Below are 22,830 nucleotides of genomic sequence, written 5' to 3' on the forward strand. Positions count from 1 at the left end.
TGAGGTGCAGTCTTACTATCCTTGCCTGTGAAGCCCATTGTTTGCCGAGCAATGATGGTCCATCTGTGGCAGGGCTGACATACAGTAGAAATGGGTTTTTTGGGATGAAGTTCATTTTCATGGCAAAGAAGGACCTTACAATTCATCTGCATTGACTCCAGAATGTTCTGAAGAGTGATCAAACTGCCATCATTAAAAATTGAGACCGCAACCTTTTGTGAAAATTTAATATTTTTGTCATTCTCAAAATGTTTTGCCACAACTGTAGACAGACCCTTTTATTTTAGATCTGAAATGGGCTCCATGCAGTAAATAACCATGAGTAGATTAGTATTTCACAAATGTGTTACCAATGGCTCGTATTTATTTTATTTTATTTTTCTATTTTATTATTGCAACTACACAAGCGAAGTTCAAGTTTTCTTTTCTGTCAGTATCCTCCTAGGTAGCCTACCAAACATTAAAGATTTCAGGTGTGTATTTCTACGTTTTAACTCTTTTAGGGCGGATGTCGACTTTTGTCGACAGGAGGGGTTGAAGGCTAATGTCGACATCCAGGGATAGGGGGCGACAATCAGCTGTTAATGGCGACAAATCTCACTGTCACGTCACAGGCGTTCCCTCTGTGCTTGGAGGAATGCTAGACTCGTTGACTCGGCAACTAAACCTTGCGTGTGCGTGAGTTGCGAAATGTAAACAAAGGCAAGATGGCACCGACATGTGAAAAGGCAGCGAAGCAAGTGCAGAAAAGAAAACACTCGGCAGACGATGTTTTGCGCATTATCGCGGAGTCGGACTCTTGATTTTTCAGAATCGGATTTTATTGGCAGTGATCAGGAGATTGAGCAAGAGAGTTAGAAGCAGGCATCAGCTGATCAGACACCAGCCGATGCCGCGCCAGCGGATCTGCTGCCAGCTGAGTGCCTTCGCGCAGCCGATGCATCTACGGCAAGGTTCGCATGGGATAAATACACAGACATTGATCCGTTGAGAGCCGATCTGGCTACCGGAGTTTACAAGACGGCATGGCTTGCTTTTGGACACGACAGATCACCAGCTGCTGTACTTCAGGCTGCTCTCTCCTGATGCTGCTTTTCAGCTACTGTCAGACGAGACAAACAGGTAGGCAGAGATTTTTTTTTGAATCGCGGGCTGCGTTTGCATCGCATTCTCGTTTTTCAAAGTGGAAACCCACAACGAAAGACGAGATGAAGCGCGCTGTGGCATTACAAATAGAGATGGGACAGAACTGGTGATATAACTTCAGGGAGCATTGGTCCAAACGTGTTTTGTCCCCTGGTGGCTTAGGTATGTGCTGCTGCAAAGTTTTATTCACTTCTGTAATAAACAGAAGCAAATCCCATGGGGTGAGCCAGGCTATAATGCCATACATAAAGTTCATAAAGTTTCAGAAGATGAAAAGAGGTGACAATACGGTTTTCATGCAGGCAGAAAACTTGGTGGCAGTGGCATGGCACGATGGCAAATGGGTGACTTGTCTCTCTACAGTACACACTAACAATATATGTGAGAAAGTGCAGCAACAGACAATTGAAAAATAGGCACCAAAGCAACACGTATTGTAAGGAGTGCAGTGTGACAATGACTGAAATTGGCTGCTTTGAGCGAGATCAGACTTTGCTGTGTAAAATGTATGTGATATGTATGTGAAATCATAGAGTATGCAGGCTCATACAACATGCAAGACAGTAACATTTGTCAAAAGGAAATATTTTTTGTTGATTTGATATGTTAAACAATTGCTTTGTGTTCTTTTTTAAAAAATGTTAGTTTTTGGAAAAATATTCAGCCCTGGGAGAAAAGAAACAAAAAAAAAAAAAATTAGCCCTAAAAGAGTTAAGGAAGCCTTTCAAAGCACAAAGAACCCTTCCCAGAATAAAAATGGTGCTTGGGTAAGCGTTCTACGACGAACCACACAATCCGGTACAATGCCATTAATGAAAGTGGATTTAAAAAAAAAAAAAAAAGTGTAGCCTGCAACTTGCTTTCATTTTCACTGGCGTGCTTTTGTCACATTGCTGCGTTTTTTTTTTTTTATTTTTGAATAAAATGTCCTGATGGGAGCTCGTGTTTCTCCCTTAAATGATTTATTTTGTTTTTCCTCATTCTGCCTTTCAGTAATTCATGTCGGTGTTGCTAACCAGAGCAAGCCACAGGGCCTTAGATGAAATGGCCTGTTCTCTTAACCAATAGTGTTGATTTCTAAATAAATGGAGAAGAAACCCTTCAGTCAGCATTGGGCATCAAGGACTGGGCACCTTCACGTTCGACTTGGCCTGGCTAGGTTGGTGTGCAGGATGAGGTGGCAAACAGCAGCTCTTAACCTCTTCTTCCTGGCCACTGTGTGCCACCTTGTAATGTTCTGCTGCTGTCAACAAGTACAGATCTGTGCAGTGAACTTTGATCTCTCTTCATTGTTTGGCCTTGATGTATGTATGTTTTTTGGGTTTTTTTTTTTTTTTTATATCGGTTTCTATCTTTTGAATTTTTGTCCAAGAACGTGCTGTCAGAAGGCTGTCAGAGTGCTGGTTAACCAGGTTGGGTTGTTGGATTGAGATCTATATAGAGAGGAAGGATGGATGGAAGACACACATACTGTATGAACAGTTGGCTGGCCATGTTTTGGCTCATTTTATATCTTATGATTGTTTGGCAGCTAATTAAGGGAAAAAAACAATTGAGGGGCCTGAATTTTTTGTATGAAAATGTGCTATATAAATGAAGATTCAACAACATCAACATTTAAGAACAAGTTAATGTAAATGACTAACCCAGCGGCTTCTCCTCGGCCTGGATATGCATGTACAATTATTAGGAGTGAAAGCTGCATTTTAAAGCAAGTTTAAATCTATTTACAGTGAGTATAGAAAAGAATCCCCCCCCCCCCTTAGAAATATTCCAATTTTTTTTGTTTTACAGCCTTAAATAAAAACACAAACTAATATTTTTTTCCAGCTTGTCTTATTCAATGTACAGTAATCTCTCACTTATCGCAGGAGAGGTTCCAAGGCCGACCGCGATAACTGAATTTCCGCAAAGTAGGGACACCGTATTTATTTAATTATTTAACGTGTATTTGGACGTTTTTAAACCCTCCCTGTATTGTTTACAACCCACCCTTTACTCTGTTAATAACAGGGACAACTGCTAAGCAATATGAAATCGGTAGATAAGTTTACACTTACTGTATAGCGAAGTACACGTAGCAGCTTGTAGGCGGTCATGACGTCGTCGACCTTGTTGCAAAGATTCCTAAAGCAGATTCCATCCAGACTACTGCCTTATCACGTCCACTTGCAACTCGTTTTGCGCCCTGGTTAAAGGACACTGCGGCCGTAGATCTTATATGCTTTTCCTCCTTTTTAATTAAAAAGAATCGTGGACTCATTGATGCTGTAATGGTGTCTGCAGCGGTGTAGCTGTTCCCTTCCTTCAACATATCCAAAACTTTTACCTTTTCTGCAATCATTTGCATCTTTTGTTGGCGCTTGGACACGGCCCCTGAAGCAGTAGCACGTTAATGCTGAATGAGTGAGATGAGACTTCCTGGTTAATGCAGCACTCCGTCGCTGAGCCAATCAGCAGCACACAGGAACTTGGCTGCGTGCTCTGATTGGGTAGCTTCTCAGCTATCTGCCAATAGCATCTCTTGTATGAAATCAATTGGGCAAACCAACTGAGGAAGCAAGTACCAGAAGTAAAAAGACCCATTGTCCGCAGAAACCCGCGAAGCAGCGAAAAATCCACGTTATATAGTTAGATGTGCTTACATATAAAATCCGCGAAGTCGTGAATCCGCGAAAAGTGAACCGCGAAGTAGCGAGGGATTACTGTAATCTATAACATCCAAGTGAAAGATTATTACAGCTACAGTTCAGAAGAATTATTAAAAAATCAAAACCAAGACCTACTGAGATTAATAAAGGACCCCCCCCATAAACTCCCATCAGGTGTCAGTGCCCACCATTTCCATTGCAGTTAAATGAGCACCTCAATAAACATGCTATTCTTGATAAATTTCAGTCAGGTTTTAGAACAAATCACAGCACAGAAACTGCACTCGTTAAAGTAGTAAATGACTTGCGGGTAAATGCAGACAGAGGCCATTTATCTGTTCTCATCCTCTTAGATTTGAGTGCCGCATTTGACACTATTGATCATAATATTCTTAAGAATCGCCTTAGTCAATGGGTGGGCCTCTCTGGCAGTGTCTTAAACTGGTTTGAATCCTACCTGGCAGGGAGAAAATTCTTTGTTAGTTGTGGTAATTATAACTCAAAGACACATGATATTCTATATGGTGTTCCACAAGGCTCTATCCTGGGTCCGCTGCTCTTCTCAATCTACATGCTTCCATTAGGTCAGATTATCTCGGGACATAACGTGAGCTACCACAGCTATGCTGATGACACACAGCTGTATGTATCAATAGCACCTGATGACCCTAAATCTCTTGATTCGCTAACACAATGTCTAACCTGTATCTCAGAATGGATGAATAGTAACTTTCTCAAATTAAATAAAGAAAAAACCGAAATCTTAGTGATTGGCAATAATGGATACAGTGAGGCTATTAGAAATAAACTGGATGCATTAGGATTAAAAGTCAAATCGGAGGTAAAAAGCTTAGGGGTAACCGTTGATTGTAATCTGAATTTTAAATCGCATATTAATAAAATCACTAGGACAGCATTTTTTCACCTAAGGAACATAGCAAAAGTTAGACCTCTTATATCATCGAAAGATGCAGAGAAATTAGTTCATGCGTTTGTCTTTAGTCGACTAGATTACTGTAATGCACTCCTCTCAGGACTACCCAAAAAAGACATCAATCGTTTGCAGTTAGTGCAGAATGCAGCTGCTAGAATCCTTACCAGGAAAAGAAAATCCGAACACATTTCTCCAGTTTTGATGTCACTACACTGGTTACCTGTGTCATTCAGAATTGACTTTAAAATTCTGCTTATGGTTTTTAAAGCTTTAAATAATCTCGCCCCCGTCTTATATATCGGAATGTCTGACACCTTATATTCCAAATCGCAACCTCAGATCCTCAGCTGAGTGTCTCCTTAGAATTCCAAGAGCAAAACTTAAAAGAAGTGGTGAGGCGGCCTTCTGCTGTTATGCACCTAAAATCTGGAATAGCCTGCCAGTAGGAATTCGCCAGGCTAATACAGTGGAGCACTTTAAAAAACTACTGAAAACACATTACTTTAACATGGCCTTCTCATAACTTCACTGTAATTTAATCCTGACACTCTGTATATCCAATTCATTATAATAACCATTCAAAATCTGTACTAACCCCTACTCTCTCTTCTGTTTCCTTTTCCGGTGTCCTATTGGTGGTGGCTTGTGCCACCACCATCTACCCAAAGCACCATGATGTTCCAACAATGATGGATGGATTAAAAGCCAGAAGTCTGTATAACCATCAGCATCAAGTGACTCCGTGAGAACCCTAACTACAAAGAGCTGGCTTCTTTCCACCTGTGATCAGTTGTAATGAGTGTGATTAGTGAAGCTGTTCCTGGCTCATTCATTCCCTTGCTTGGTAGTGCCACTGACAGCAAACAACTGACTATGGGTGGCAGGCCACTTTCAAAAGATCTCAGGGATGGAGTTGTGGACAGACATAAGGCAGGAGATGGAGACAAAATCATCTCAAAGGCTTTATCAATCCCAAGGAGCTCAGTAAGGTCCATCATAAATAAGTGTTTGGTACTACTAGGACCCTCCCTGGATCCTCCAAACTGGATGAGAAGAGCAAGGAGGAAACTGGCAAGAGAGGCTACTGAGAGGCCAATGGCCACTTTGAAGGAGTTACAGGATTTGATGGCACAGAGTGGTCATTAATGGTGTGCATGTGACAACAATTTCACAAGCGCTCCACAATTTTGGCTTGTTCGAGAGGGTTGCAAGGAAAAAGCCACTTCTCAAGAAAGGCCACATTAAGGCTCGTTTAAGCTTTCCCAGAGTGCACCTTGAAGGTTCTGGTGCCAAGTGGAAAAAGGTCTTCTGGTCAGAGGAGACCAAAATCAAACTATTTGGCCTCAATACCAAACGGTAGATCAATGCAGCTCACCATCCACAACTCACCATTCCTACAGTAAAGCATGTTGTGGGAGGCCAGGGGCTCTCGTTAGGGTAGAAGAAAAAATGGATGGGGCAAAATATCATCAAATTCTTGAGGAAAGCCTGCTACCCTCTGCAGAAAGTTGAAGATGGGCAGAATGTTCACCTTTCAACACGACAACGACCCGAAGCACATAGCAAAATGGATCACACAGTAGCTGAAGGAGAAAAAAGTGAACGCCCTGGTGTGGCCAGTCAGAGTCCAGACCTAAATCACACTAGAAATCTGTGGAAAGATCTGAAGATGGCAGACCACCAACACTTCCCATCCAATTTGACCAAACTTGAACAGTTAAACTGTAAAGAAGAGTAGGGGGCAAATATTGAGTGGGCTCAGTCTAGGTGTGCAAAGCTGATAGAGAAGGCTGTCATTAAAGTAATAGGTGGGTCAACAAAATGACATTGACATGGGGTGGGGGGTCCTTTTTTAATCTCAGTAGGTCTTGTTTTTGATTTTTATAATTTTCTGAACTGTAGCTGTGATATCTTTCACTTGGATGTTAGAGGTTGCATTGAGTAAGTAAAGCTGGGAAGAAATATTAGTTTGTGTGTTTTCATTTAAGGCTGTAAAGCAAAAATAAAGGAATATTTCAAAGGGGGGGGGGGATTCTTATCTATACCCACTGTATATATCTTTTGCACCCTATTTCTCTTCTGATTATTTCAGCCGTGGTCACTGAAGGGTTTTTATACGCGGGTTCAAGTATAGACCTGCATTTCTATAAAGATCCCAGGGATCAAGCGCCCTCTGCTGGAGAGAATAGCACGACGAGTGCATCTATACTTGTGAAGTGCCTTGTGATTTCAGTGTATTAAGGGTGTTTGTGATGGTTGGCCTCTCATCCCGAGTCCTATGTGGCTTTTCTTTAATGAAATGATGTAATTGTGTTTAATTATGGTGGTGGTTCTTTTTGTTTTATCACGGTTTCAAATAATAATTTTAAAACGACCGGACGTGCACAGTGGTAATTTGACAACAAGTGCTTTCTCACATGGTGTGGTTTTAGAGGCTTGTTGCAGCAGCTGAGCTTGTTGGCTGCCTTGTGCTGTAAACTGTGGTCGAAATGTAACGTCTTATTAAAGAAAGAGACGTTCTCTAACCGAACAATTCAGTCATCCGACAGGAGAAAAGCTGTTCATTGTATCTTTTTTTAATTCTGCCTCTGCAAAATGCCTTGGAGGGAGGATTCTTCAAAAGCAGTCCGTTACCGCCTGGTCAGAGAAACAAAGACTATAGAGGTTCAGTTTATAAATGGTTGAATTTACATAGTGTGTCAATTGATGCATACATTTTACTCTGGTTTGTTCATTGGTTTACACCCAAATGATTTATATCAAATACAGTGGACCCTTGACTTACGAACTCAATTCGTTCGCGAGGGCTGGTTGTAAGTCATGACTATTTTTCCCATAAGAAATAATGGAAATACCCATAATGTGTTCCGAACCTCCCACAGCAACATTTACTTAACCTTTTCATAATAAAAAAGGGTTGTATAATGTGCATAATTTACTAAAACACCAATAATTTTTCTAATGTACTAACCAAAAAGTTATAAAAAGTGCCTAGCCTACCAGAAACAACAATTTCATACTGTACTCACCATTTAATTTGACATCTTTGGGTTGCAGGAAGGGAGGAGGAAGAGAATGAAATGGAAGGTGGTTATTGTTTGGAAGGAGCCTCCTTATACAAATCTTTTCCTTGTAAAATTGTCGAGATGGTGGATTTTGACATGCTGTACATATTAGCGAGATCGGTCACACGAATGCCACGCTCATATTTCCGCACAATTTCCTTCTTTGTTTCGATTGTGATCGCGTTCTTTACTTTCGTTTCCTTCTCTTCCTTCCTTAGCAATTATCGAAATAAATTATATAAATCGCTGCACTGACCGAAATTACGTCCACAAACGCGTGTATCTGGGCTCTGACTGACACGAACGCTCTCGGCTGTTTGTTTACAAATCGCACAAGCGGATACACATGACCGCATTCGAGTCTTAACGCAAGACGTTGGTCGTAATTCAAAACAAAATTTTTGGTTGTAAACCAAGTTGTTTGCATGTCAGGCCGGTTGTATATCAAGGGTCGACTGTAAAAGTCTGATATTCTGGTTCTCCTAATAGGTTCCATTTTATTGAGTGCCTTTCACAAACCCAAGGTCGCTTTACATAGAGTAAAAAAAAAGTTACACAGATGACAAAAGTTCGTAGAAGAGGAAAGTTTTCAGTTGCGATTTTAAAAGTGCAGATAGAGGAGCAAACTCGGAGAGACTGAGGAAGAGAGTTCCAGAGTTGAGGTGCTGTAACACTGAAGGACCTGCCTGCCCTTTCAAGGTGGAGAGTCTGGTGCGTGGGGACAGTAAGGAGATGACTGCTCAAGGACCTGAGAGAGCGACAAGGAGTGTAAGGAGCTCGGAGCTGAGTGAGGTAGAGGGGGGCAAAGGTTATGTAGGGCTTTGAAGGAAGAAGCAGAATCTTGAATTAAACCTTGATGGAAGCGGTGAAGTTAGGCGAGAACAGGCGAGATGTGAGCAAAACGCTTTGTGTCGGTGAGGACTCTGGTTGCGGAGTTCTGAATATACTGGAGCTTCTGTGTAGATTTTGCAGGGAGGCCAATGAAGAGGGAATTACAGTAATCAATACAAGACGTTATGCAACAATGAACCAGAGTTTGAGCATCGAACAAGGACAGAAATGGACGGAGGTGGGCAATGTGACGAAGATGATAGAATGAAATTTTGGAAAGAGACCTGATGCGTAACTCCAAGTTAAGTGATGATTCAAACAAAACACCAAGATTTCTGACAACAGGCGCAGGTTTGACGAGTAGACCAACAAATTTTTTTATGTTTAATGTTTTATTGGCATTAAGTTTGAGAGAGTAATTTTTCATCTATAGCTTAAGATCAGCGATGCATTCAGTGAGTGTGCTTGGAGGTGAATCTGTAGGGGAGTCTGTACTAAGGTACAACTGTCTTATTGTCTGCATAACAGTGGAAGTTAAGGCCATGTCTGCGAATAATCTGACCCAAAGGAAGGATATAAAGTAGAAAAATTTAATGGACTGACCCCTGAGGGACACCACAAGACATGCAGGTGAGGTGGATGGAGGATTCATCCGATACCTTTTGCGATGAGCCACCACCCTTGAAATTTCTGTGCATGTAACAGTTGTCCATCCTCGTTTATAGAACATCTGCTGATTTTCTTAGTCGTCCTTCAGTACATTTTGTATATTCCATCAACCTTTCTTCTGGTACATTCTTTCAGTATTTTTTCCTAAACCAATTCTTATATTTCAGTGCACATTTTGTTCTCTTGACCCTCATCTTGTTTCTGACATTTATTAACCTATTTATACTATTTTGTAAAGATGAATGCTATATTACCCTAAACTTTTTCTTCCACCGAACACTAAAGGGGAATATGAACTTTAAAATCCTGACGGCTCAACCCCAGACCCCATCTTGCATACACGCACACACAACAACAACAACATTTATTTCTATAGCACATTTTCATACAAAAAGTAGCTCAAAGTGCTTTACATAATGAAGAAACGAAAAATAAAAGACAAAATAAGAAATTTAAAATAAGACATTAGTTAACATAGGTCTGGACTCTGACTGGCCACACCAGGGCGTTCACTTTTTTCTCCTTCAGCTACTGTGTGATCCATTTTGCTATGTGCTTCGGGTCGTTGTCGTGTTGAAAGGTGAACATTCTGCCCATCTTCAACTTTCTGCAGAGGGTAGCAGGCTTTCCTCAAGAATTTGATGATATTTTGCCCCATCCATTTTTTCTTCTACCCTAACGAGAGCCCCTGGCCTCCCACAACATGCTTTACTGTAGGAATGGTGAGTTGTGGATGGTGAGCTGCATTGATCTACCGTTTGGTATTGAGGCCAAATAGTTTGATTTTGGTCTCCTCTGACCAGAAGACCTTTTTCCACTTGGCACCAGAACCTTCAAGGTGCACTCTCGGAAAGCTTAAACGAGCCTTAATGTGGCCTTTCTTGAGAAGTGGCTTTTTCCTTGCAACCCTCTCGAACAAGCCAAAATTGTGGAGCGCTTGTGAAATTGTTGTCACATGCACACCATTAATGACCACTCTGTGCCATCAAATCCTATAACTCCTTCAAAGTGGCCATTGGCCTCTCAGTAGCCTCTCTTGCCAGTTTCCTCCTTGCTCTTCTCATCCAGTTTGGAGGATCCAGGGAGGGTCCTAGTAGTACCAAACACTTATTTATGATGGACCTTACTGAGCTCCTTGGGATTGATAAAGCCTTTGAGATGATTTTGTCTCCATCTCCTGCCTTATGTCTGTCCACAACTCCATCCCTGAGATCTTTTGAAAGTGGCCTGCCACCCATAGTCAGTTGTTTGCTGTCAGTGGCACTACCAAGCAAGGGAATGAATGAGCCAGGAACAGCTTCACTAATCACACTCATTACAACTGATCACAGGTGGAAAGAAGCCAGTAACAACAACAACAACATTTATTTATATAGCACATTTTCATACAAAAAGTAGCTCAAAGTGCTTTACATAATGAAGAAAAGAAGAATAAAAGACAAATAAGAAATTAAAATAAGACAACCTTAGTTAACATAAGAAGGAGTAAGGACCGATGGCCAGAGTGGACAGAAAAAAAAAAAAAAACTCCAGAAGGCTGGAGAAAAACATAAAATCTGTAGGGGTTCCAGGCCACGAGACCGCCCAGTCCGCTCTGTCATCTTTCATTTTTTGTATCTGCATTTGCCAACCGACTCCTTACCTCACTACAAGGACAGATTTGTGTAGGAAATGCTGAGGAAGAGTTAATAGACGTCCGCTTAAAGCAAGAGTGCAGTCGTCGTCGTGTCGGGGTTTGGTTGTGCCAGGCTGCCACCAGTGTTCTTGTTACATAGCCCTTCTAGTGTGGCAGTGTTGCTTTTGGGTTTAGTACATTTTGTTCAGTCTGAATAATGTGCTGCCATTGCTGGCAAACCAATCTGAACTTGGCTGTTCTTAGCGGGCCACATTGAAAGTATGCTCATCTTGGCTTGGCAGCGATGTCTTTATAAACACAAATCTGGGTATCGCTGGCTTACGACTAAAGTGCTGCCGTTGCTTTCCTGTTTCTCACTTTTCCTGTGCTGTACTTGTGCTCCAGCTTGGGGGGGCAGTTCAGGTTCAGATGTTGAATTGTACTTGAAAGACCCACCCTACACCCCCCCCCCCCCATCCAAAAAACAAGGCATCTTTAACATCTTCAAAAATATTTCTGTAGTGGTAATTTTAAGGTGGAACGGGAGGTGTTGGGGTGTATGTGTGGCCGCCTTAAATTTTTACTTTTTGCCGTATGGGTGTCTTTCTTTATTTAGAGCAGTGTTTCCCAAACACTTGCAGACCCCTGGTGTAGAGAATGTACAAAAGTGTTGAAAGCGCACATCCACAGGATCCCCTTCAGAGGTTGAGGACCCCCCTGTCAGACCGGACGCCATTTTCACCCTTGGACTTTGTAATTAGACAGGACTCTGTCAGCCACCCCAACCAAATTTAAAGGCCACGTTAAAATCTTCGATCACTCTCTCCTCAAGAAGGCGCTACTGGATGGTATTAAACGCAGATGAGAAGTCTACGAATGGGAAGTGTGTGCCAGTGTACCCCCCAAACCTTCCCTGTTGTGCTTTGTGCTGTCATTGTAACGTTTCCCTTGCTTTCAAGGTAAAGCCCCCTTTTGTTTGTGCTTTGGTCTCCTCATTTCTTATCCCATGTTTCAGATGGGGTGGAGTGGTGGCTCTGAGGCTAAAGGATCTGTGCTGGTATCCCAAAGGTTGCCGGTTCGAATCCCCGTCACTGCCAAAAGAGATCCTACTCTGCTGGGCCCTTGAGCAAGACTCTTAACCTGTAATTACTCCAGGGGCGCTGTACAATGGCTGACCCTGCGCTTTGACCCCAAGGGGTATGCAAAAACTAGCAAATTCCTAATACAAGAAATTGTATAAGGCGATAAAAAGAACAAAATAATAACTGTAGAGTAGAACCTCCCATTCAGTCTTAAACTTAAAAACCTTTTGAATGGTGATGAGCATAGAACTTTTTAAACGACCCCGTGTTTTTGTAAAGGGCGTCATATCCTCCCGCATCTGTTGTAGCCTTTTATGACGACAATTTGTGACATGACTATGGGCGGGGGTTTTTAAGGGTGTGTTTGGTATGATGGGATGGGGCCACGGGAGTGTCTGTGACTGTGACAAGGTGACTTCATGGCCTGGTTTGTCACAAAGCTCTGCTCAGATTTTGAGATTTCACAACAAGTTTGAATATTTTGCACTAATGAAAATTTTCATGCTCTGCATTCAGATAAGAAGGGTGGCTTTGTCTTTATTTTTTAGCCTTTTGTGCCTTTTTTTCCCCAATTATTGCATCACTGCTTATCCTTTTTAATGATCAACTTGTGAGCTGCCTTTATGGACATGTCCAGCAGCTTGTCTTTTCATTCAGACGCAAGTAGAAATCTTTAAGTTCATTTCCTGTGTGTGTCTGTCTCAATGTATACAGTTAGGTCCATAAATATTTGGACAGACACCTTTTTTTCTAATTTTGTTTCTGTACATTACCACAATGAATTTGAAATGAAACAACTCCGATGCAGTTGAAGTGCAGACTTTCAGCTTTAATTCAGTGGGGTGAATAAAACGATTACATAAAAATGTGAGGCAACTAAAGCATTTTGTTAACACAATCCCTTCATTTCAGGGGCTCAAAAGTAATTGGACAAATGAAATAACTGGAAATCAAATGTTCATTTCTAATACTTGGTTGAAAACCCTTTGCTGGCAATGACAGCCTGAAGTCTTGAACTCCTGGACATCACCAGATGTTGGGTTTCCTCCTTTTTAATGCTCTGCCAGGCCTTTCAGTTGCTGTTTGTTTGTGGGCCTTTCTGTCTGAAGTTTAGTCTTCACCCAACTGAGCAGGCATTTCACTTGTTGAAGATCAGGTGACTGACTTGGCCATTCCAGAATTTTCCACTTCTTTGCTTTAATAAACTCCTGGGTTGCTTTGGCTGTATGTTTTGGGTCATTGTCCATCTGTATCATGAATCAATGTGACTGCTGTATTTAGCTGGATTTGAGCAGACAGTATGTCTCTGAACACCTCAGAATTCATTCGGCTGCTTCTGTCCTGTGTCACATCATCAATAAACACGAGTGTCCCAGTGCCACTAGCAGCCATCACACTGCCTCCCTCCACCGTGTTTTACAGATGATGTGCTATGCTTTGGATAATGAGCTGTTCCACGCCTTCTCCATATTTTTTTCTTGCCATCATTCTGTTAGAGGTTGATCTTGGTTTCATCTGTCCAAAGAATGTTTTTCCAGAACTGTGCTGGCTTTTTTAGATGTTCTTTAGCAAAGTCCAATCTAGCCTTTCTGTTCTTGAGGCTTATGAGTGGCTTGCAACTTGCAGTGCACCCTCTGTATTTACTTTCATGCAGTCTTCTCTTGATGGTAGACTTGGATATCGAGACGCCCGCCTACCCCCTGGAGAGTGTTGTTCACTTGGTTGGCTGTTGTGAAGGGGTTTCTCTTCACCATGGAAATGATTCTGCGATCATCCACCACTGTTGTCTTCCGTGGACATCCAGGTCTTGTTGCGTTGCTGAGTTCACCAGTGCTTGCTTTCTTTCTCAGGATGGACCAAACTGTAGATTTTGCCACTCGTAATATTGGAGCAATTTCTCGGATGGGTTTTTCAGTTTTCGCAGCTTAAGGATGGCTTCTTTCACCTGCATGGAGAGCTCCTTTGACTGCATGTTGTTTGTTCACAGCAAAATCTTCCACATGCAAGCACCACACCTCAAATCAACTCCAGGCCTTTTATCTGTTTAATTGATAAGGACGTAACGACGGACTTGACCACACCTGACCATGAAATAGCCTTTGAGTCAATTGTCCAATTACTTTTGAGCCCCTGAAATGAAGGGATTGTGTTCAAAAAATACTTTAGTTACGCCTCATTTTTATGCAATCGTTTTGTTCACCCCACTGAATTAAAGCTGAAAGTCTGCACTTCAACTGCATCTGAGTTGTTTCATTTAAAATTCATTGTGGTAATGTACAGAACCAAAATGAGAAAGTTGTCTGCCCAAGTATTTATGGACCTAACTATGTGTATGTTGCAGTGTCGGCCATTAAGAGAATCCATTCTGACACCTTTCTACTGTTTTAGGTCTCTCGCTGGCTTTAAAAGGGCCACTCTCACCCTTTGCCACACAAGGTGGAATTCTGTTTTTGGCTTTGCAGGCTTGCCAGTTTTTTGTTTTTTTTTTTTTTTTAATAGGTGTCCTTGCCACTGGTGATGGAATGCCAGCTCCTACTAGTGGCAACTCAGCTTGTTACAAAATGTATGCAAAAAAAAAAAAAAAAAAAAAAAAGTAGGGTGGCACAGTGGCAGCAGTACTGCCTTACAACATGGAGACTGGGGTTCATTGTCTGGGTGTTCCCCATGTGGAGTTTCCATGTTCTCCCTGTGTCCGCATTGATTTCCTCCCATAGTCCAAAGACATGCAAGTTTGGTGAATTTTTGTGTCGTTAAGTTGCCGTGCGAGTGTGGGATGATGTCCTGTTCACGGCCTGATTTATTTATTTTTTTTATTTATTTATTTTTTCTGCCCTTGTGCCCAGTTTCCCTGCAGCTCTCCTCTGGATAAGCCTGTTTTGAGAACAGATGGACGGATGACTAAACATCTTAAAATGTCGCTGTGTTTTGTTGTAGTTTGACAAACTCCAAGCAGGCTGCCATATATTTTGTTTTTCTCTCAAGGGTGTTCATCCTTCTGACAGGGTCTCCCATCTTGGTGGAGGACTCCTGAAGCTCTTCTGGTCATCTCCCTAGCCAAGGCCTTTCTTGCCACGTTTCTCAGTGTTATCTCTATGTGCTTATGGTCATTCACCAACCTGCTTTATCTTAACACAGGGTCACTGGAGGGGTGGGTGGGTCAACTGGAGCCAATCCCAGCCAACACAGGGCGCAAGGCAGGAACAAATTCCAGGCAGGGCGCCGGCCCACTGCAGGGCACACAGCCACACACCAAGCACCCACTAGGGACAATTTAGGATCGCCAATGCACCCAGCCTTCATGCGGGAGGAAATCCACGCAGACACTGGGAGAATATGCAGGGAGGACCTGGAAATGAACCCAGCTGCCACGGTGCCATCGTGCCGCCCTGTGCTTATGGTTCCCCTTTAAATTCTCTACTGCTGCGAGTCAGGGAATGGATGGGTTTTGACCCCCTGTGGAGTTTTATAGCATGTTATGGAGTAGAAAAATGAAGATCTGAGCACACGGGGTCTTTTACTGTTTACTTTCAGCACCAAAATTGCTGAAATACTGGCACTGTACAGTTTTAAAAATTGGGTTCTTTTGTACTTTCAGTATTGGTACTCGGTGCAATGCTACAGTACAACCAGGGCTGTGGAGTCGGTAGATAAATCCTCCGACTCCTGAGTTTCCTTCAACTCCTCTGTATTTAATATCCTAACGTATTTTCCATGTAGATTGAAGGAAGGCAACATACACGTCGTCATTTAACCACAGAACTACTGTCTAGGAAGCCGACTCTCTACCGTATTGGGAAGTTTAAACAAAAGACAAGAACCCCTGAACACACACCTCCACCTCCATCATTACACTTGTCTACACTCGAATGAACTTGTTAAACACATTAGATCTGAAATCAAATGAAAACACTTTTTGTAATGTACCATAATCCAGATTTCAATATGTGAGTGTCAGGTTGTATAATGGCTCAGATGAAATTCACACAACTATGCACTGGGCTTTATTCTTGCATCAGAGAAGGACTGTGGTTTGTGAAATGGGACATTTGAACTTGCTGTATTTTTTTCATTACAATTTAAATTTATTAGGAGTCGGAGTCGGTACATTTTTGCTGACTCCGACCCCAACTCCAGGTACCCAAAATTGTCTCCAACTCCACAGCCTTGAGTACGACACTCGGTGCTATGAGGGGGTAACTTAATGCCATCGGTAGGTTTTAGATATCCTTGAACAAGGGGCTGCCTTATAGTGCTTTGTCCATCATGACGCAGACAGACAACACAAATCAAAACTGAGCCACTCTGTCTGAAAGATACAAGTTATCAGCCCTATGCTGGAAGCCTTCAGATTTTGAGCAAAACCACCCGATTAGATTTTGTTTTATAGAATTTTTTTTTTTTTTTTTTTTATAAACAGAAACATCTGTTTCCCAGCTGCCAAAATTGGAGAGGGGGAAATGTAAATATTTTGAGCAGATATAATCTGTAGAATGAAGTGAAGTAATGAAAACATGGGCCTGTAATATCTTAAGGCTTTGTGTAGGGGAAGCCCGTGTGCTGGACACCTTTTTTTTTTTTTTTTTTAATTAAGAAAAAGCTCCCCTGCATGCATTGTCAGAATAAAGAACATAAAAACAAAACTGAGTGCCATTATGAACAACGCTGCACATCCTCTCTGACACTGAGGACTTTCAGCCATTGAATTATTCAGCAGAAGTGGGTCAAGAAACACGATGGGGGTCCTTTTTATATACAAACAGCAATACGTCTGTAAAGCACCTCGCTGGGACCGCCAAGGCCAAAGTTTGTCTTCCTTAATAGTCCTTTCTGTGTGTGTGTGTTTTTAAAATTTACCTATCCATCTATGGTTTGTATTTAAAGAGCTTCTGTTAAAACAACATCATTTTATTTCTAGAGCACATTTTCATACAAGTGATGTCACTCAAAGCGCTTTACAGGATGAAGAAAGAGAAAAAAGACAAAATAAATTAGACTTGGGGAACACTAACACGGAATAAAAGTAAGGTGCTTATGGCCAGGGAGGACAGAAAAAACTCCAGACGGCTGGAGGAAAAAAAATGAAATCTGCTGGGGTTCCGAGGCCACGAGACCACCCAGCCCCCTCTAGCCACATTTCACCCTGAGGACAAGTAAAGTTCTATTTTATTTTCTAATAAAGTTGTATTGAGTCCAATGTAGGGCTGCAGGGAGTACACGGACACCGGTTGTGTATGTTTCTGTTTGTCTTTACCACCTGATCCAAGTCCTGTGCGGCCGTCTGTGATGTTTGAATGAAGGTGGATACCCCAATCTGCCGCAAGACCGCCTATGTTGAATCCTGCAAGACAAAGCCCTTTAAAATAAATAAATAAATAAATAGACGACTTAAGAACATTTGTTAGGCTGGGCGGCCTTTAGGGCTGCACCTAATGGCTTTTTTTTTTTTTTTTTTTTTTTGTCTATTAGTCTAGTGGTTTATTTTTTTCAATTAGTCAAATAATCTAACACAATTTTGGATTACTCTGTTAATCTAATAAATATCAAGATATCACACATGTAAAATTATCATCAATAGAATGTCAACACTGTGTAATAAAGTGCAAAAGGGAATTCAAACAATCTTCTCAAATCAAAATAACTTCAGTTTCAGTTCACGAATAAACGTTTGATAGCAAAAGTAGCGCAGTTTGAGTTGGAGATTACAGATCAGATCTGCTTAGCCGTACAACATAAAAGCAAGATGGAGTCACAGTGGAGTTTGTCTGAATCAGATTTCAGTAACATACAAACACGTACTGTGTTTAGCAGTCTCAACGTTACAACAACATTTATTTCTATAGCACATTTTCATACAAATTAATGCAGCTCAAAGTGCTTTACATGATGAAGAAAGAGGAAAAAGACAAAAATAAGAATTAAAATAAGGGAACACTAACATGGAATAAAAGTGAGGTCAGATGGCCAGTGAGGACTGTAGCTGCCGAAAATATATAAGGTGTGTATATAAGTTTTCTTTTCGTGTTACTTCACACATTCAAAGAGCCCGTAGGCTATCCAGCACGATCACGTGCGGTCACAGTTAAAAACCATATGCCTCTACACCTTATACAGGCAAGGCTGTCACCAACTGAAGAATAATGTTTACTCCAAGCTGTTAGAAATGGCAAGAATATGCCAATTCAGTTGTACTTATGGGTGTTATAGGAACCTCCCATAGATCATGCAACGTCATCTAATAAAGTATTCATAAATCTTAAAGGATTAGGGAAATGGCTCTTACAAGGACAGAAAAAAACAAACTCCAGACGGCTGGAGAAAAAAATAAAATCTGCAGGGGTCCCAAGGCCACAAGACCACCCAGCCGCCCTAACATCAATCAGTTCTCATGGTATTCAGGGTTCACACATGGTGATGACGGTCATGTGGACTTCTGGCCTTTAACGTAGGGACATCATGGTGCTTTGATCAGGTGGTGGAGGTGCCAGATCGTTGGTGCAAAGATCAGTTTAAGCAACAGTAGGATTTCTTTTTTGGGGAAAACTCAACCACACTGCTTTGCCTTGCCTTTAAAATAGTTATATCAGTGGCATATTTTACAGTTTCTGTACATGTCTGTGTATATACTGTATGTGTGTGACATGTATCGATAATAGCTAGCTGGCTAACTAATATAAAGTGAGTGTAAAGTAACGTATCAAACCTCCATGATGATAAATTGTTTTCCTTTGTAAAAAAATCATTGCACTATGCCATTAAGCAACCAGTTAAATTCATGCCATTTAGACCAGCGTTTTAAAGCCACTGGGTGGTTTGGGAGTTGCCGTTTATAATAGTGGTGGGTTGCGAGTGGGTCGCCACTCTGATCGATTTGTGTGTGTTCCATTCCCTGGCCTGCTTATCACACTCAATTTATTAGGGGGACCAATCCGTCCCATCACTTTTACGGTCACATTTAGGTCAGCAAGGAGGACCACTGCCAACCCCATGCGCTGATGCTTGTGCTCAGTTCACCAAGGGTCACAGACACTGGGATTTTGGGAAGTGGGTCATGACACCAGAAAGGTTGAGTGATGCTGCTTTAGACAGGAAGAGTGTGTGTGTGTGTGTGTGTGTGTATATTACAAAAAAAGGCATGGATGAGGGGACAAGACTTCATGTTAGGAAGCAGGAGCGCCCTGTGACTGGGCTCAGGGTTGCCAGATTTTATGGGCACTTTTGAAGCTAATTGGTCAAAGTCCCAGCTAGTCCTACAAAATGGTGTCCATTTTAAGCAATCAGTTTGCCCCCCCATAGATAGATACTTTATTAATCCCAAGGGGAAATTCACATATTCCAGCAGTACCTTAAAGACACAAAAAACAATATTAAAGATTGATGATAATGCAGGTAAAAACTGACAATAACTTTATATAATGTTAACGTTTACCCCCCGGGTGGAATTGAAGAATCGCATAGTTTGGGGGAGGAACGATCTCCTCAGTCTGTCAGTGGAGCAGGACGGTGACAGCAGTCTGTTGCTGAAGCTGCTCCTCTGTCTGGAGATGATCCTGTTCAGTGGATGCAGTGGATTCTCCATAATTGATAGGAGCCTGCTGAGCGTCCGTCGCTCTGCCACAGATGTCAAACTGTCCAGCTCCATGCCTACAATAGAGCCTGCCTTCCTCACCAGTTTGTCCAGACGTGAGGCGTCCCTCTTCTTTATGCTGCCTCCCCAGCACACCACTGCGTAGAAGAGGGCGCTTGCCACAACCGTCTGATAGAACATCTGCAGCATCTTATTGCAGATGTTGAAGGACGCCAACCTTCTAAGGAAGTATAGTCGGCTCTGTCCTTTCTTGCACAGCGCATCAGTATTGGCAGTCCAGTCTAATTTATCATCCAGCTGCACTCCCAGGTATTTATAGGTCTGCACCCTCTGCACACAGTCACCTTTGATGATCACGGGGTCCATGAGGGGCCTGGTCCTCCTAAAATCCACCACCAGCTCCTTGGTTTTGCTGGTGTTCAGGTGTAGGTGGTTTGAGTCACACCATTTAACAAAGTCCTTGATTAGGTCCCTATACTCCTCCTCCTCCAGCCCACGAGAGCAGTGTCATCAGCGAACTTTTGCATGTGGCAAATGCACCCTTCTTACCCCTAAGCTGCTAACCGCCATTAGTCACTCCTCTGATTGGATAGTTGGTCTTTATTTGCATGAGTAGGTGGGGCCAAATAGTTAAATTTTAAAAGTTCTGAAGTTTACAACTCCCAGAATGAAGCCTTAAAATGGCTTTCTTTAAAATTAGCTGTAGATCAGAGTCCATTTTGACTAATTGTTACGTTTTTTTTTTTGTTTTTTTCTTTCTTTCTTTTAGGTGAAGCAATATAACGGAGCGAAGGGCTGTGTCCAGGTGCATCTGCAAAAAAGTTAACCGGTTATTTCCACCTTGAAAAGGAAAGCAGGTAAGAGACGCCCCGTTTTGGCTGCATAGCTTTCATAATGTGTCACTGAAGTGCCCCTGTCTGTTAACGTTTTTCTTCTTTTTAGCAGAAAGACGCGGCATGTCTAAACTTGAGCAATACAATTAAAGATATGGTGAAATAAAATACATTTTGTTCAAACAGGACTTAACCATTAAGAAAAATGCTACCACATATGCAAATATATTTAATGTTTAATGATTTATTATAAATTGCAGTCATAATAATTACAGTGGGAGTGCCACAGGCTTTAACCTTTTTACTTTCTCAAAGAAAAGAAGCCATCAATTGTTTTCGACTTGGGTTATCTTCCCATACCTTCTAATACATTTGTTTTTTATTTATCTGATTTTGAAAATTATTTTTTCTTCCATATTATCGTATAAAGTCCTATCGTAACTCTATTTTCCCCTTTTATTCTTGTTATTGTATAGGCCTTAGTAAATGTCTAAATTCCCATACGCTTAGCACCCTGTCATCAGGTCCTTCAGCACTTCCTCCCCACTTCCCTTCTACATTTGTAAACTCACACCATTAGAGTAAAGAAACGGGCAGAAATTAAGTTGCACATTTAATTGTGTGTTATTGATTAAAATGCCCAAAAATTTGAAGGCAGTAGAGTCGTCCTCTTCTTTCAGATGCTCCCGTGAGGGGTTGCCACAGCAGATCATCTTCTTCCATATCTTCCTGTCCTTGTCATCTTGTTCTGTCACACTCCCCACATCCATAAACCTTCTCTTAGGTCTTCCCTGGCAGCTCCATCCTTAATATCCTTCTCCCAGTATACCCAGCATCTCTCCTCTGCACATGTCTGAACCAGCGCAATCTCACCTCTCTGACTTTGTCTCTCTAACCATCCCACCTGAGCTGACCCTCTAATGTCCTCATTTCTAATCCTGTCCATCCTCATCACACCCAGTGCAAATCTTAACATCTTTAACTCTGTCACCTCCAGCTCGTCTCCTGTGCCACCGTCTCCAGCCCATATAACATAGCTGGTCTCACTACCGTCCTGTAGACCTTCCCTTTCACTCTTGCTGATACCCGTCTGTCACAAATCACTCCTGACACTCTTCTCCACCCGCTTCATCCTTCCTGCACTCTCCTTTACTTTTCCACAATCCCCATTACTCTGTACTGTTGATCCAAAGTATTTAAACTCCTCCACCTTCGCCAAGTCTATTCCCTGCATCCTCACCATTCCACTGACCTCCCTCTCATTCACACACATGTATTCTGTCTTGGTGGTCCTACTGACCTTCACTCCTCTACTTTCCAGAGCAGATCTCCACCTCTCACTACAGATCACAATGTCATCAGCAAACATCACAGTCCACAGGGACTGCTGTCTAATCTCATTTTACAACGTGAATATTGGCCCACCATTCCCTTACAGCTCAAGGACCAGCATGTCTTGTGTTTGTCCATTGGCGGCTCTCCGCTTATCTTCAGTCTGGCTTGCTTTTCTACCACATGGCTTTTAAATGGAGTAATGGTCCACATGCCAGTCTCAGTATGGCTGTAGAGTAGGAGTTGTCTTCATAATGATCATCTCTTCATGGCCAGATGGTGAGAGTAAGAGTTAAAGGCAAGGTGACCAACTTTATAGCATTCTTACTACAAAACACAAACCAGTGACCAGTGGGGTACTGTAGTACAGAATGGCTTCAGCTCCAAAACCAGTCATAAATAGCCATTCTTTAGACCAGGGGTCTCCACTGAGAGCTATTTTTGCAAAACGAAAATGGCCGAGAGCTCCATATGTTTTCTAACGTTTCTTCTCATAGCTTATTTCAACCCAAACAAACTGAATAAGCTTGTTTTGCCTGAGGATTTACAAAATGTTGCTGTCCACAACTCACCTTTTGCATTAAAAATCAAAAATATCGAGTTCACCTGCAAGTGCATTTTGTACGTCTGTATGCGTTTTCTAGTGTGTCTCACATTATTGAATTAAAACATGAATGCTGTCCATACAAAACAATGCAATTCCAAATACACCGATATGACGTATTCATTTGTCATTTTGTCCTGTGTCACTTTATTCACAGGTCCAGTCGCGCATGTGATGTGTTTTTGAGTTAGTCAGATGACTGGCACTGAGGTGTCTGGTGGAGTGGAGCGGAGTCACTCAGGTTCACTCTTATGGAGTCATTTAAATGTCCGTCTGTCAGTCATGTTCTGAACTTTGACTTCATGACATTCACGTCAGACTCCGAGGTATGGAGACCCAAACAAAGCAGACATTTTCAGAGCTGCTTGATGAAGATTCTTCTAGTTATCTGGCTCTACTAAGCTCCAGAAATGCTGAGAATGCAGTTGAGACTTTAACTGCACATTGTTTTAATAATATATAAAATCTATCCTCCCATGGTCC

General features: G+C 41.9%; 1 protein-coding gene across 1 annotated transcript in view; it reads left to right on the plus strand.

Moving 5' to 3' along the window:
* itprid2 (ITPR interacting domain containing 2) overlaps positions 1–22,830 on the plus strand; it is a 285,956-nt gene that overhangs the window by 81,002 nt on the left and 182,124 nt on the right. The window contains exon 2 of the mRNA XM_028806206.2: positions 20,348–20,435. The gene's annotated coding sequence lies outside the window, so the exon portion shown is untranslated. The remainder of the gene's footprint in view (positions 1–20,347; positions 20,436–22,830) is intronic.

This window comes from Erpetoichthys calabaricus, chromosome 8 (genome assembly GCF_900747795.2).
Source record: "Erpetoichthys calabaricus chromosome 8, fErpCal1.3, whole genome shotgun sequence".
NCBI classification, from domain to species: Eukaryota; Metazoa; Chordata; class Cladistia; order Polypteriformes; family Polypteridae; genus Erpetoichthys; species Erpetoichthys calabaricus.